Raw genomic sequence first — 16,700 nt, 5'->3', positions numbered from 1 at the left:
GCTGAAGGCAGCGCTAAACCGCTGAGCCACCTGGGCTGCCCCCTCCTTCAGTTTCTAATACATTCTGACCTGGTGCCCTTCACCTTTTAAGTGGTGAAGACAGTAAAGGAAATCTTAGCATTTGACATTCAGCGCATCATAAACATACAGCTATACATGCAAGTTGTGTAGGAAAGCACAGAATTATCATACTACTTGAAAAAAAAAATTAGCCATTTCCTCCAAGAAGAAAAAAACGTTTGGCCCAAGAATTTTGTATTCTTCTTCTTTTCTTTTTCTCTTAATTCCTGAAACCTACCATGAAGATCCCAGGGAATGAATAGAGTTTCCAAGTTTGCTTCTTGGTTATTCTGAAACACTCCTTTTTGGGATATACACAGATGTGTGGATCTTTATTAGATATGGTCTTTGCCCAAATGCCTAACTCAGTCTGTTTTCTTGCTATTATCTTCAAGTGAAATCCAAATCTCTAGGAGGAACTTAAAAAAAAAAAAAAATAACACCTGGTCTGGCACCCAGAACCTTAAGGGCCAAAAGCCAGAGCAGATTCTCCAGCTATAAGAATCAAACCATTCATCGTCTGGCCTTCGGGTCTGCCAGCCAAGAGGGAACAGGAAGCTTGCTGTGAGTCCAAGACTGTGGAATGCAAAACCCCAAGCAGTTACTTGCTGTGGTTTTAAGCTTTGTCCTGAAAGTTAAGAACAATGTGAGTGCTCTTCTAAATAACACTGTAGTCAATAAATACCCAACTAGCACCTAAAGTCTTTGAACCTATTCTAGAAGTCACTCTTTACATGATATTTCAACACCGTATTAGTCTTTAAAGCAAATTTAATATGGGTACTCGTGTACCAAGTACCCAGACTGCCTGCCTGATTAGGTTGCTATTTAAGACCTAGCAGATCAAATGCCCTCCCTAAAAATCCTTAGTAGGCATTTTAATGCCTTATGGAAACCTCAGCTAGCTATTGGACAACCTTTCTCATGGGTCATCCTTGAGTTATAGTTTACAGATTTGTATGGGGTGAGAGGGCTGTTTGAGCAGGATCTGAGTTTGTCGTGGTTCACATATATGTGCATTTAGACTCTATGTTCGCTGGCAATCCAATTTAATAGCTCATTTCCAAATCCTTTCTTGGAAAAGGAATTCAGATTACATAATCATGAAAAACAAACCTGTTGCCACCCAGCATGAGCTAACATGTTATAGTACTTTATGGCCTCAGGTTAGTAAGCCAGCACCCGGTTTCTTGCACCAAGGAGAACACTGGGAAAGTGAAGATCTGCCAGTTTTGTTAAAGTAATGCCACTTAGTGGTAATGACATAGGCGATTCACCTTTCTAGTTAGATCACACTACCTTAGGACTGCATGATCATTAGCACCTCAGAAGCCGATTAAAGCAATTCTTTAGATTAGCTCGTCTTAGTAGGAAGACCACCTTGGGTGTTCCTAGTCATCCTCAAGATTCCCATCAAATGCATCCTCCGCAGCACAGCCTTCCCTGACACAAATGAAGTCATGAGCTCTGATCCTGTGTAGCCATCCACAAGCATAAATTGTCTATCAAATTCAGCCAAAGAATTGGGGTGTTCTGGGTTTCTAAATACTTTCATTCAGATGGGCTTGGGAGATAAAAGCCTTTCAACTCAATTTAATACTATATTTCCTGGCTTAAGAGCCATACACAGATAACCTTGTGATTAATACACCTTATAAACTTAGTATTGAGTGTAAAAATCACCTTCATTCTTCCTGTAGAAATTAAAGATGATTAGGTGACAACCTATTCAGAATAGTGGGTGTCAATAATTATCTTTTTTTAAAAAAGTCTTTATTGGTTTATTTGAGAGAGAGAGAGAGAGAGAACATGAGTGGGGTGAGGAGGGGCAGAGAGAGGGAGAAGCAGACTCCCCACTGAGCAGGGAGCCTGACTCAGGGGCTTAATCCCTGGACCCTGAGATCATGACCTGAGCCAAAGGCAGATGCTTAACCTCTGAGCCACCCAGGTGCCCCACCAATGGCTATCTTTTGAAAACTCACCATGTGGCATGCTGCTAAGAGCTTTACAAAGATGATTCACTAAATTCTCATAAGAACCCTAGTAGGTGGATAAGGGTGAAGAGAGAAATTTGCCCAATGTCTCACAGCCCTAGTGGTGAGGCCTGGACGTGTTTTTCTATCTGCCACGTACACCTCTGCACTGGGCTATCTCCTTGTTATCACACAGCAGAGGGATCCAGACAAGGATCACACTCTCCAGTTGCTGAGGTCAATGGGTCATGCAGAATATGTATTCTGTCAAATTTGATTTTTTTTCATGAAATAATACCCTTTCTCTTGGTAATTAAAGAACCAGATGCAAATCTGAAAAGTGTTTCCTGTTTTTTTTGTTTTTTGTTTTTTTAATAGTCAAGTGTTCCCATTTTTCTGGTTCTAAGATCTCAGAAGTAAATTCTCCTGGAAGGGAAAATATAAGGGTTATTTATTTATTTATATTTAAAGATTTTATTTCTTTATTCATGAGAGACACAGAGACAGAGAGAGAGAGAGAGAGAGAGAGAGGCAGAGACACAGGCAGAGGAAGAAGCAGGCTCCCTGTGGGGAGTCTGATGAGGGACTTGATCCCAGGACCCTGGAATCACAACCTGAGCCAAATGCAGACGCTCAACCACTGAGCCACTCAGGTGCCCCATAAGGGTAATTTTAGATACACTTTGTCTCTCAAATATCTGCTTAGCCAATACTAGACAAGAGGGAAAAGTTAGGTCTCTTCAGCAGCTACTCCTTCTGCAACTTCTAGGAGGCAAAGGAGACAGGAATGAACAGTTTTTACTCCGTTTGCTTGTGCTTCGCTGGCACTCTGCCTCACGCACTGAGCTTTTAGATGAAGCAAAGCAAGGTGGTTACTCTCCAGCTGTTTCTCTTCCCTCTTCTCCTGATGTCTTTCTTTCACCAGACAGCTGGGAGAGTAGAGTTTGAGGAGTTTCCACTATTTGAACAGGGGCCCTTGGATCTATCATTCACAAATTCTACATTTTTTATTGAAAACTTACTATGCACCCAGCAAGGAAGTAGGCATGAATGCATTCAGTACTCAGCTTTTTTTTTTTTTTTTTTCTGGCTACTGAGGGAATTGGATTCTGTTAAAGTCAGGCAGACCTCAGATGCTGTTCAAATATTGCCTTCACTCTCAAAAGTAGTAGTAGTTTTAGGGTTGTGAAGTGTGGAAGGTATTAGGAATTAGGGAGGGTTAGCAGCCTGAAGAAGTCAGGGCTCCCCTGGGGAGAAAGTGAAAGGGAATCATCATAAGGTATTTATCTAGGGCTTTTCTGGTTTGAGAAGGGAGGATTGGAATATAAGGAGGCCACAAAAGTTGTTGTCTATTTATTCTCTGATAGATAATGGAGCCACAAAAGTTGCTGTCTCTTTATTTTGTGATATATTATTTTGTGCTATTTATTTTTGTGATAAATAAAGATATATTTTCTAAAACTATAGCTTAGAGGCTCAGTATTGATGATTTTCCTTCTCTCCATGCCACCAGGCCTCACCTAAACACACAGGGGCCTGAATTCATGTAATAGCTGTTGGGAGACCACCAAGGTAGGTTTGGCTGAGACTCCCATGGTTTTAGCGCTGAAAGTCACACCGCCCTGAAACCCCTCCCTCCTAGGTCATGCTGTCATCCTAACTGCTCCTTGAAATTCAGCAAGCTAAACCTATGTGACCTTCATATGCAGGGTTATATCTTGCGGAGAATCAACTGGGACAATTTTAAAATATTATATCATCAGGCATTTTTTTCAATGTCCTATACCTTAAAATAAAAACAAAAGAACCTCCATCCAAATTCATTTAGAAATATTCTCACCAATTTAGGGCATGAATGATTTAACTGTTCTCCAGTTTAGGCTTAAAATACAGTGACTATACAATTTAGCTGCCCAATTAAGATATTTTGAGAGCAAAATGGAGATTAAAATTATTTAAAATGGGGGTACCAAAAATAAATAAATAAAATAGAATAAAATGGGGGTACCTGGGTGGCTCAGTGGTTGAGCATCTGCATTCGGCTCAGGTTGTGATCCCAGGGTCTTGGGATGGAGTCCCGCATGGAGCTCCCCACAAGGAATCTCTTTCTCCCTCTCCCTAGGTCTCTGTGTCTCTCATGAATAAATTTTTAAAAAATATTTAAAATGTATAATCATAATATATTTATTTACCAACAAATTGGTTTTTTTTATATTGTTGGATCTATAAAATAGTGCCAATAAAAAACATTTTCAAAAAAAGAATTCTTTCAGGGGTGCCTGGGTAGCTCAGCCAGTTAAGCATCTGCCTTTGGCTCAGGTCATAGTCCTGGGGTCCTGGGATCCAGCCCCATGTCGGGCTCCCTGCTCATCGGGGAGCCTGCTTCTCCCTTTCCTCCTCGTTCCTGCTCTCTGTCACTATCTCTGTCTCTCTCTCAAATAAATAAATAGAATAAAATCTTAAAAAAATGATTCTTAAAAATATATATACCCATGTATATTAAAATAAAACATGTGAAACATGTTGATTATCTGAATATTAAAAATAGTCTAAGCAGAATAATTGTTGTTGGTATATATTCATATACTTTATCCAGTTTCTTAGCTCTATCATTTGTTAATACTCTGTTATTGAGATATTTCTGAAGAATGTATTTTTTCAGTATGATCTTATTATATATGTATTTTAAAAATAAATTTGCCACATTCCTTATCAGTTGACTCCTCTCTATAGTCCACAGTATTTTTAACTGAGAAATTATTCCCCCAGTGGTGAGGGTCATAGTAAGCTCAGAACAAATTCTGCTAAATGGAGGAAATTCTCAATTCTATTCTTTTTATTCTGAAATGTGTAGGTATTTCAGCCAAGATATTTTCACAGATGATTTCTGTTTGTTTCTTTTCAGACTAGATTTAACAAGCACTTTTATAAGACAAAACTTGTCAGTAAGTTCTATTTGTACTTTAAAACATTTTATATAATGCCAATGCTTCAAAATTGTTAACTTTTATGATTTCATTCCATTCTAGCACAGAATATACATTTATGAAATAAAACAAGAAACTGCATCAAAAGATTATTCCACAAGTCTTGGTATTCCAAGGCACAACTGTAGAATTTCAAAATTAAATCTTGTAAATTGATGAGGCTGTCATTGTTTATTCAATTCTTTCCTTGCTTTTATAGGATAAATTTCAATATTTCCTTGTTTCCAAATTTTGTTTTTAATAACTGCAATTCTCTAAAAGCTTCACGGAACATTTCTGCTCTGTCGACATCCTATTTAACATGAAATTTATTGATAAAAGTTAGAGTTGATGTAGAATTTGTATTTATGAAACTCATAATACAAATACTTTTGTCTTCAAAGTTCAACTTTTTAATTGAATTTACAGTAGTATTTACAATATGGCCAAATGAACTTTTTTTTACTTTGATTCCATGATTTTATGAAAAATATCGAACACTTACTGAAATTAATCAATTTGTAATTTGAAGCATCTGTTGACAAATAAGAAAGGAGTCATTTAGCTGTCTGCAGAGTTCTAATTAAACCAAACATATTAACAGCTATTGCTTCATATTTCATACTTGTCCAGGAAAATCTTAAAATAATGTTTCATGTTTAAAGTAAATCCTGGGACCTCCAAAGCACATTCATTTTTTTCTAGTTTTCATTACTACAGCTCTCATGGTGGATAGTAAATGGACAAACATTTTTAGGTACATGATATATTCCTCACCAATGTCACTGAGAAATGAGAATTCTGTACTTAATTTTTTCCACTAAATACGCATTTGCTTTGTCTTGTTTCTTGAATTCATTGCTGCTGTGAGGGTTCATCGCAAAATCTTTAAGAAGCATTACCAAACAAAAAGTAAAGACTCGTAGATTTACACCATCTAGTAAATGACAAAATCATTTTAGCAGGATTGTTCACACCACTATATATAAGCCCTTTGGCGGGCATGCTTAACCCCCACCACATCTATCTCACATTCATCAAATTTCTCATTTCTCACATTTCACAGGGATCCCACCCACTGGCCTATGCAGCCTAAAGGCTTCATCATCTCCCAGGCCTGACTCCCAACTAAGGCACAACTGACTCATACCCCAGATGGCCACTAGGGGCAGCAGCAACAAACACTTCTCCCAGTCACCGAACCCAAAGCCAGCCAATGCCACCTGTATGCACTCTTCATCAGCCCCATCCTTTAAAGCGGTGGAGTTGATTAACTGCGTCAAGAAGATTTTCGAAAAAGTGAGAGGAGTTATAACTGATAGTTCAGATTTAACCTGTAGTTACATGTTGAACCCTGTTTATTGCACATATACATCACACACTCCTAGAGAAGACCATGATAGAATATGGTAGTACAAACTGACCTACCCAACTCAGGTTGGTTTATTCTAAAATAATATTTTGTTAAAAGCAGCAAAAATAACAACAACAACTCTGAGACACATGTTAAACCAGAGGGATGCCGGCACAATAGAAGTAAACCATGAAGTATATTCACTTTATCTTTTGACCATAGGAGTGCTTCATAAAATGAATTTCTGTACTGCCTCTTAAACCTACTAATTCAGAACTAGATATAGCTTCCAAATTTGCATTTTAGAAGAGATTTCCGTGATCTTCTTAGGGGCACTAAAGTTTTATTTCTGGTTTAGAAAATGCCTTCACCTTTTATTTCAAGGTGTCAAACCCAATGATTATAGAGATCAGGAGAATCATGCACTTTACTACATGGTTAACCTAACACCTGGATCAAAACTCGTTATTGAAAGTGAGCTAGAGACAAATTGAACTTAAATTCAGTCACGTGATGATAAATACTGTCATCTCCTTCAGCAAACTTGACTTGCAAGTTGGGAGATTTATTTTTGGCTGTATCATTGTCTTTTTGGAAACTTGGACTTGTAGTAACAGCCACATTTTTTTCTTTGAGGATCAAGTTTCCAGCCAAGGAATAGGAAATATAGTGAACATTGATTTTAATCAACGTTTGAAAGAAATAAGCACCAGGTAAGCATTTTTTCAATGAAATGCCACTGAAATTTTTAAAATATGTAGATTATTTCACTTCTTTTATAATAATTGCTATTGCAAGAGCCGTAATAATGTGTTTCTAATTTCTGTAAGATAACTGATTCCAGAATGATGAAGGTTTACCTGTTTAAACTATTTTCTGTATTTGTAATTTTTTTGCCAGTAACTTGTGTGAATTTTTAGAACCATCTTATCTCACTGTCTTCAGCTACGAAATGAGATTTTAGTCTAGTGGATGTCCAATGTTCATTCTAGTTTCTTAAATTCATCTTTCACAACTTTTTTTGAGTGTTTGGAATTTCATATCATGTGCATGTGTTATCACTTGATCATTCTGTAAATTATGGGCCATTATTTTTTCTGTTACTTTACTTTAAACAAGCAAATGTTAGCTTAAAAAGGGAGTAGTAAGCAAGAACATTAGATACATTGAGGGAATGGAGTTAGAAAAGAGAACATAGTGAGTCAGGGTATGTGGGACAGTAGTTATTGTTAAAGATTTTCTAAGGTATAGGGAATCACCTAGTGGTGAAAATAGAAAATGCTTTTTAAAAGCTTAGGATCCCTTTTCTTGTGCTTTAATTCAGTTCAGAGCACTGCATAGTGCCCATGTGGTAGGTAATCAATGTACTTAAAGCATTCCAAGATGTTGAATATTTATTTTTTTGTAATCAACTTTTAAAATCAACTTTTAAAATATTATTTTGAATATGTAATATTTGCCCTCAAGTCTTTCTTTCCTAGAGGGATGGAAAAATCCCCTCATATCAATCCTTGAAAATTAATTCTTATCTCAATGAACGTGTTAAATTCATGGTTCTGTAGTTAAAAGAAATCTAGATATGCACAAAACAAGCATAAAAGCATGACCCTTATCTCCTAGAAACGCCTGGTCTAAAACTATCAGGATCATGCAAATCTATTATGATTTACACTTCTAATTTCACAGATGAGGTAGCTGAGGTTCCATCTACATAAGGGAAGCTTTTTGAAACATTTGAGAAACTGAGATGGATTTTTCACTTGTCGAAGATAATAAATCATATGTATATGACACCTTCCATTTAGTTTGGGTTCTCCCCAAAGCAAAGGCTAAGATAAAAACTAGGATGGAAGGAGTTTATTTGGGTGCTAATTCCAGGAAGCAAAGTGGGGACCATGGGAAGTGAGACAGGAAAAGAGGAAAAACCAGGGGAAGGGTGCTATTTCCCAGTTATCCCTACAGGCAGCAAGGGCTTAATTTTTCTGCCATCTCTCACAATTGCACACATGAAAGATGGAATGCTGAGCCATCTATCCACTGGCTCCAACCACATTCATTGAAGATTGTCCCTGGAAACTATAATTATTCCTGTATTTCCAGGCTGTGCCTGTGTGGTGGGTTATCAGGCTTTCTTAGCTCCAGAAAAATCCCTGGATCAGAGAAATGGAGTGACCCGTGGTTTGCGCTTGAGGTGGAATGAGTCTGAGCGTACAAGAACAGTCTACTACAGTTCTACCCGTGACACGTGGGCCAAGGGGATGTCCTAACAGCACTTGCTATGACCACACCTTACCCTGCTGAGATCCACTTGTCCTCATATGAAGTTTACTCTGTCATTGTGCCTTCAAAATGGTGGCCACGATCTCTAAAGACTTTTATACAAGTATTAGTATAGAGGAATTAGTAGAATAAGCCACGGTGGTTCTTGCTATTACAGCTAGTCCCAAGGCTATGACATATTCATCAACTCTGTGCTCCATCCATTCTAGATCTCTCCATCATTGGTCAGCATCAACTGACCTAATTTTTTTTGCCTGGTGGGGTATTCCAGAACTTCATCTCAGAGTGGTCAGGCCTTTGATTGCCTGCCCTTATTGGACTGTGGTGGCTGCAATTACTTGTTCACTCTTATTAGCAGACATAAAGGCACAGAGGAGTGCCTCCAGTGATTCCTGAGTTCCAGACATATTCTTTCTGCCCCTTTTATGTAACAACAACAACCCTAGTTTCTCACCATAATCTGGGTTGATTAGCCTCATCAGTATTGTAACTCCTTTCTTTGCCTGCTGGTTCAATTGCATAACAAAACCAAAGCCCATTTGTAGCCTTAGGGTTTGTGGGACCCTTTCCTGTCACTAGGAGTAGTGTTCCCCACTCCCACTTTATCAGTAGAGCCCAAAGTAGAATGGGAAGCACATATGGGTTATTGGGAGTGGTAATGAGAAGGGCTAATTTTTGTTCCATTTCTTAGAATCTGGACCTGGATATTCTAGGTACTGAGGACACAACTTGCTATATACTGGCACAATACAGATGGGGCATCATGGAGGATGTTTCCCTAACCCCATCGGAGGTTATGCCATAACTAGCACCTTAATAGGCTATTCCAAAGCGATATCTGTGTTAGTTAAGGATGCTGTAACAAAATACCAAAACCAAGTGGCTTCACACAATAGCCATTTCTCTCAGCTCTGTAGGCTAGCAGTCTGAGATCACAGTGTTGACAGGATTGGTTCCTTCTGAGGGTTGTGAGGGAGAACTTGTTCTCTTCCTCTCTCTCAGTTTCATGTAGTTGGCCAGCACTCCTTGGTGTCCCTTGGCTTGTAGCAACTGCATTCTTTTCTTGGCATTCCCTTGTATCTCTTTTCTGTGTCCAAATATCCCCCTTTTATAAGGACATTGTCCTATTGGGTTAGAGCTTACCCTAACAACCTCGTGTTAATTGATTACATCTGAAACAACTCTGTTTCCAATCAATATTGCATCCTGAGATGCTAGGGGATAGGACTTCAACATGTGAAATTATGGGGGATGCTATTCAACTTATAGCACCATCAGGCCAGCCATTTCCAGGAAATAGGCAGGATATATGGTAGAACCAGTAATCCTATAGTCATGCACATGTTTCTCAATGGGTCCTGTGGTCTAAGACAATTTTAGGCAAGATCCCATAACTGTAAGTCTGGTATTCTGTAAGCCCTCAGAAAGGAAAGTTGGCAGAGGCTCTGTAGAGAGAAAAGAAAAACCCACATCTGGTGTAGGTATTGATTCCTTCAGAGTGGAGGTGGAAAAGATCCAATGCAAAATTGACTTGCCACCCAAGAGGCTGGTTGTTTCCATATCTGTAATGGAAAGATATCTAGAAAATCTACAAATATTCAATAAACAATATACTTCTAAATAACCCACAAATGAAACATAAAATCATAAAGGAAATTAGAAAATACTTGAACTGAGTGAAAATGGAAAGACAAAATTTGTGTCATCCATTTCTCCAAAGAAGACATACAAATGGCCAACAGACATGTGAAAAAATGCTCGACATCACTTGGCACCAGGGAAATACAAATCAAAACCACAATGAGATACTATCTTACACCAGTTAGGTGGCTAAAATGAACAAGTCAGGAAACAACAAATGTTGGCAAAAATGTGGAGAAAGGGGAACCCTTTTACACTGCTATTGGGAATGTAAGCTGGTATAGCCGCTCTGGAAAACAGTATGAGGTTCCTCAAAATGTTGAAAATAGAGCTATCCTACATCCCAGCAATTGCACTACTAGGTATTTACTCCAAAGATACAAATGTAGTGGTCCAAAGGGGCACCTGCACCCCAATGTTTATAGCAGCAATGCCCACAATAGCCAAACTCTGGGAAGAGCCCAGACATCCATTGACTGATGAATGGATAAAAATGTGGTATATAGATAGAACGGAATATTACTCAGCCATCAAAAATAAAATCTTGCCACTAGCAATGATGTGGATGGAACTAGAGGGTATTATGCTAAGTGAAATAAGTCAATCAGAGAAAGACAATTATCATATGATTTCACTCATATGTGGAACTGAAGAAACAAAATAGGATCATAGGGGAAAGGAGGGGAAAATAATACAAGACAAGATCAGAGAGGGAGACAAACAATGAGAGTCTTAATCATAGGAAACAAACTGAGGGTTGCTGGAGGGGAGGGGTTAGGGGATGAAGTAACTGGGTGATGGGCATTAAGGAGGGCACATGATATAATGAGCACTGAGATTTATATAAGACTGATGAATCACTGAACTCTACCTCCAAAACTAATAATACACTATATGTTGATTACTGAATTTAAATTAAAAATTTGTGCCATCAGGTAAAGTTAATATAAAGTTTAAATGCTTATGTTAGCAAAAGAAGAAAGCTCTAAAATCAGTTATCTAAACTTCCACTTTAAGCAGCTAATAAAAGAAAATTAGACTTAAGTATAAAGAGCAGAAATAGATGAAACAGAAAATGGACAAATAGTAGAGGAAAAAAGTCAACAAAATCAAAAGCTGCTTCTTTGAAAAGATCAATAATGTTAATAAAATTCGAGCTGGATTGATGAGAGGGTGGTGGAGAGAACACAAATTATTAGCATCTGAAATGAAAGGAAAACAGATAATTACATACAATAAGGCCTCTAAAAGGATGATAATAGGAATTTTTGAAAAACTATGTTCTAATAATTTTGATAACCTAGATGAAACAGAAAAATTCCTTGAAAGACACAAACTACTGAAATTGAATAAAGTAAAAATGGAACACTTTAAAAACCTTTTTTTTTTTTTTAATTCCTGATTAGACACCTGCATAGAGAAAACTCCAGGCCCAAGCATTTAGGAATAAATGACACCAATTCTATGTAAACTCTTCCTGAAAGAGATGAGGAGGAAATGCTTCCTAACTAATTTTATGAGGACAGATTGAACCTGTTACCAAAACCAAGCCAGGTTTAATCATACTTAAATGATATGGCAAGATAGGGGCACCTGGCTGGCTCAGGTGATGCTCTTGATCTTGAGGTTATAATATAGTTCGGGTCCCACACAGGGTGTAGAAATTACTTAAAAATAAAATCTTAAAAAAATGATATAACAAGATGGAAAACTATGAACCAATATCTCTCCTAGACATAGATGCAAAAATCTTTGAGAAATATTAGCAATATTCATCAATATATAAAAAGGATAATATACTACAAACAAGTGGCACATGTAACAGAAAAACAAGGTTGCTTTAACATTTGAAAACCAAACAATGCAATCCCCATGATACCTGAATAACAGAGAATTACCAAAGGATCATCTTAATAAGTGCAGCAAAAGAATTTGATAAAATCTAACACATAACCATGATAAAAACAGTCCACAAACTGAAACAGAAAGAAACTTTCTCAGTCTGATAGAGGGCATCTATAAAAATGTATGGCTGTCATACTTAATAGTAAAAGACTGAATGTTTTTCCCTGAGGAAAGAAAGACAGAAAAGATGTCCACTTTCATATCCATTTGACATCATACTTGATGTCCTAACCAGTGGAATAAGGAAGGGAAGAAAAAGAAATAGAAAGCATATAGTTTGGAAATGAAGAAGTAAAACCATGTTTTTACAGTTAATTTGGGGTCATCAGGTTGGACCCTGTTAAAGCCTGAACGTTTATGTCCTCCCAAATTCATATGTTGACATCCTAACCCTTCAGTGTGATGGTATCAGGAGGTGAGGATTTGGGGAGCTAATTAGGTCATGAGGGTGGAAGCTTCATGAATGGTATTAGTGCCCCTATACAAAGAGACACAGAAAACTTCCTCTTTCTCTCTGTGCTCTGCTTTGTAAGGACATGGCAAGAAGAAGGCCATCTGGTGAGGAAGAGGGCTCTCACTAGAACCCAAACATGCTGGTACGTCTCATTCTAGATTGCCTAGGCTTCAGAATTGCGAGGAATGAATTTGTCATTTAAGCCGCCCAGTCTACGGTAATTTATTACAGCAACCTGAAGTAAGGCAGGTTCTAATCTGACTAAAGTCTTCATAGAAAGGGAGAATCTGGAGTTGCCATACATATAGGGAGAATGCCATGTAAGCATGAAGACAAGCCAAAGAGAAAGGCTTGGAACAGATCCTTCCCTTAGAGCCTTTAGAGGGAATTAATCCAGACAACACATTGATTTTGGACTTCTGGCCTTCAAGAAGTTTCTGTTGTTTAAGCTCTCCAGTTCATGATATTTTGTTCTAGCAGTCCTGGCCAACACAAGACACAAGACAGTTTAGCAAGTCTGCAAGATACAAGGTCATTTTATAAAAATAGATTGATTTCTTTATACAAGCAACAAAATACTAGAAGCTAAGCATTTTAAAAATCCAGTTACAACAGCATACAGAAGAGGAAATACTTATGAATGAATATAACAAATTCATATGTACCCTGAAAATTATAAAATACTGCTAAGAGAAGTGTCATTTAGAAAACCCAAATCACTGAAGAGATACACAAGGCTTATGAACCAGAACATCCTTAAATTCTTCAAATTAATCTATAGGTTCAATGTAATCCCAGTCAAAATTCCAGGAGGATTCTGGAAAAATGAATATTCTTATTCCAAAATGTTTATGGAAAATAAAGTCCCTAGAATAGACAATATAAAAAGATACTAGCTAGAGGATGTACAGTACTTAATTTCATGACTTATTATAAAGCTACAATCATTAAAACACTATGATACAGTGGTAAAGATAGACATATAGATCAGTAGAACAAAGAGGCAGAAATATATCCATGTTTGTATGTTCAATTAATTTTCAACAAAAGTACTAAGGTAATAATAGAAAAGGACAACAAATGGTGTTAGAACAACTGGATCTTTATATGGAAAAATGTACACCTCAACCCTTATTTCATGCTATCCAAAAAATAAATTCAAAACAGATCATAGACTTGAGTGTAAAAGCTCAAATTATAAAATTTCTAGAAGATATGTGAACATTTCTTAGATAAGATTCAAAAAACCATGACCTATGAAAGAGAAAATTAAAATTAATTTTAAAATAAAAAATGCCTGCTTTTTTGAAAGGAATCATTAAGAAGCTGAAAAGAGAGCACATTTGAGAAAATGTTTGCAAAACAGGTATCTGACAGAAGCTTTGTGTCCAGAATATATGAGAAATCATAGGAAGAAGACCAACAACTCAATAAAAATGTAGGCAAAATATTCACAGGCAGAAAGGAGAGATGGTAGATGAATAGTCCAGAGAGAGTAGACAGGATCAATGAGGCAGTGGCTTTAAAAAGAGAAGTGAGGGAATTGAAAATGACTCTCAGAAGACATCTACGTTTGGTTAGGTGGGATTCATCTCCTTCAGCCCCTAAACAGACAGGTAGGGGAAGGAAATCATGATTGAAGTCATAGAATAGTCTCCATCACATGATTCCCCTGTTCAAGAAATCAATGTATGTCTTTACTGATTATTATAGATAAATGTACTACAAGGCTTGGCTATATAGTGATCACTCAATAGATAACTATTAAGAAATGAATAAATGGGAGTGCCTGGGTGGCTCAGTTGGTTAAGTGGCTGCCTTGGGCTCAGGTCATGATGATCCCAGGGTCCTGGGATTGAGGCCTATGTCAGGCTCCCCGTTCAGCCTGCTTCTTTCTCCCTTTCCCTCTGCCTGCTGCTTCCCCTGCTCATGCTCTCCCACCCCCAAATAAATAAATAAATAAATCTTAAAAAAAGAGAAATGAATGAATGAATGAATGAATAAATAGCAAATGCAATTCTTGAAAGTCCTGTTACAGGTCTTTCTAGTTCTGTTTTCCTTAGGCAGCTAATAGTTGAATAATTACCCCTGGGAAGCAATGGAGTTGTGATTAGTCTTGGAGTCAGAATTTGGTTGAAATCCCAGAACAACCAGATGCTAAACTGATCATGGCAATGCCCAGTAAAAGTTCTACTGACCTACTGGCTCACTCCCCTTTTTTGGGGGGGAATTCAAAGCTTTCGGGGGAACGAAGCCTTTCTCCGGATGGCAGTTTTAAGTTTCAAGGCGGTCTTATTTTTCATGTGCAAAGTTACTAGGGAGTCATTAGAGCTACAAAAATGAATTAAAACAGATTTTACGCCACAGGAGTCTTCGAGACTCCTAGGAGAGACAGACAGACATAAATATAATGTATACACTTTTCTAGGAAAGCTGTAGAAAATACTTATTTCTAAGGAGTGAGTGAGAATAGGGAGGTTTTATGAAGAAAGTAGCATTTGGATTGGGTCTTGAAGGATGAGCAGAAAAAAAGTAAGGGACCGTCTAGAATGCGGTAACCTAAGGAAAGGTATACATTGGGTTACAGAAAGCTTGGCATCTCTGGAGGACAAGAGCATCAGAGACATATTGACAGATATAGTAAGTTAATAATTCATTGTTTTGCTCCTGTCTTTAGAAGCTTATTTTTAATTGAATAGGGAAAGAGAACAGGTACATAAATACACACAAAAAACCAGTGGGCTTCATAGAAAGGGGAGATTACATCCAGTTTTGGCGATTCTTCCGGCCGCGATGTCATCCCCCCACCCTTTTCTTTTAAAATATAAATTTATTTTTTATTGGTGTTCAATTTGCCCACATATAGAATAACCCCCAGTGCTCATCCCGTCAAGTGCCCCCCTCAGAGCTCGTCACCCAGTCACCCCCACCCCCCGCCCCCACCCACCTCCCCTTCCACCACCCCTAGTTCGTTTCCCAGAGTTACGAGTCTTTCATGTTCAGTCTCCCTTTCTGATATTTCCCACTCATTTTCTCTCCTTTCCCCTTTATTCCCTTTCACTATTATTTATATTCCCCAAATGAATGAGACCATATAAGGTTTGTCCTTCTCCTATTGACTTGTTTCACTCGGCATAACGCCCTTGAATGCAGCTAACAAGTGTTCAGGATCCCCTCTTTAGAATATGGTCAATAAGAGTGAGATCCTCTGTGTCCTAGGTTCAATTTCAAATTAGGGAGCTACCATGTGCCTCAGTTAACTCCTAGATAAAACGGAAACGCCTTCCTCAAAGAATCGTTAAGAATGACACGGGCTGAAGAACGCAGGGCGCTCGCAGTACCTCGCATCTACGCCCTGAGTCCTGGGTCTTAGTAAGGGGATCCCTGGAGGGCCCGGCCGGCAGCACAGCGCGGCGGGCGGAGGGCGACGGACCCCGCGGCCCTAACCGGCGGGCGGGGCCGGCTGCGCGGCGGCAGGAGCAGGTGCGCGGGGCCCGCAGCCGCGGGAGGAGCACGTGGTCCCCGCCCTCCCACAACAACAACAACAAAAAACCCCGTAACTCTCCGGGGGCCCCACGGGGTGAGGGCTTGATTTTTAAATCGATCCGAAAGAGCCAATCAGAGCCGGCAGCGTGAGGGCGCGGGAGCCGATTGGTCCACAGCCACGCGCGGCGACCAATAGGCTTGCAGGGTGAGTTTGGCCCGTCCCGGAAGCGGGCGAATCCGAAACCGCTGCCGGCCGCGGGCAGTTTGAATTGGATTCTGGGCTGAAGCCCGCGGAGGCTGCGCCGGCGTCCGCCCCGGAGGGCTCGGCTTTCCCTCCCCGCTAGGCAGGTGAGTGTCCCGCGTGGGGTGGGGTGGCGTGGGGGCGGCCGGCTTTCTGCCGCGGGTCCTCGGCGGGGACGCCCGTGGGATGGCGCTCCCGGGCCGGGTGGCTGCAGCGGCCCGCCCCCGGCCACCCGATGGGGCTGGGAGATGCCCCCCGCCCCGGGGGCGGTTCTTAGGGCTGTCGGCGAACCCCCTGCTCCTGGGGGAGCTGCTGGCACCGGCGTCCGCGGACCCCGCTC

At 39.4% G+C, this 16,700-nt stretch overlaps 1 protein-coding gene and 1 long non-coding RNA gene across 4 annotated transcripts in view; one reads left to right on the top strand and one right to left on the bottom strand.

Moving 5' to 3' along the window:
• Positions 1 to 4,889: 4,889 nt before the first annotated feature.
• On the bottom strand, positions 4,890 to 16,069 carry LOC140634762 (uncharacterized). Its single transcript, XR_012032144.1, has 3 exons — positions 15,975 to 16,069; positions 5,505 to 5,534; positions 4,890 to 5,312 (listed from the first exon to the last, which is right to left on the bottom strand). It is a non-coding gene; the product is annotated as an uncharacterized lncRNA (long non-coding RNA).
• A 266-nt stretch (positions 16,070 to 16,335) lies between these two features.
• The window catches only part of CENPF (centromere protein F), a 63,637-nt gene continuing 63,272 nt past the window's right edge, over positions 16,336 to 16,700 (top strand). For all 3 annotated transcript variants that reach the window (XM_072831069.1, XM_072831068.1, XM_072831067.1), the window contains exon 1: positions 16,336 to 16,467. The gene's annotated coding sequence lies outside the window, so the exon portion shown is untranslated. The remainder of the gene's footprint in view (positions 16,468 to 16,700) is intronic.

The sequence above is a fragment of the Canis lupus genome, chromosome 6 (assembly GCF_048164855.1).
Source record: "Canis lupus baileyi chromosome 6, mCanLup2.hap1, whole genome shotgun sequence".
NCBI lineage: Eukaryota > Metazoa > Chordata > Mammalia > Carnivora > Canidae > Canis > Canis lupus.
This window is presented reverse-complemented; position numbering and strand designations above follow the sequence as displayed.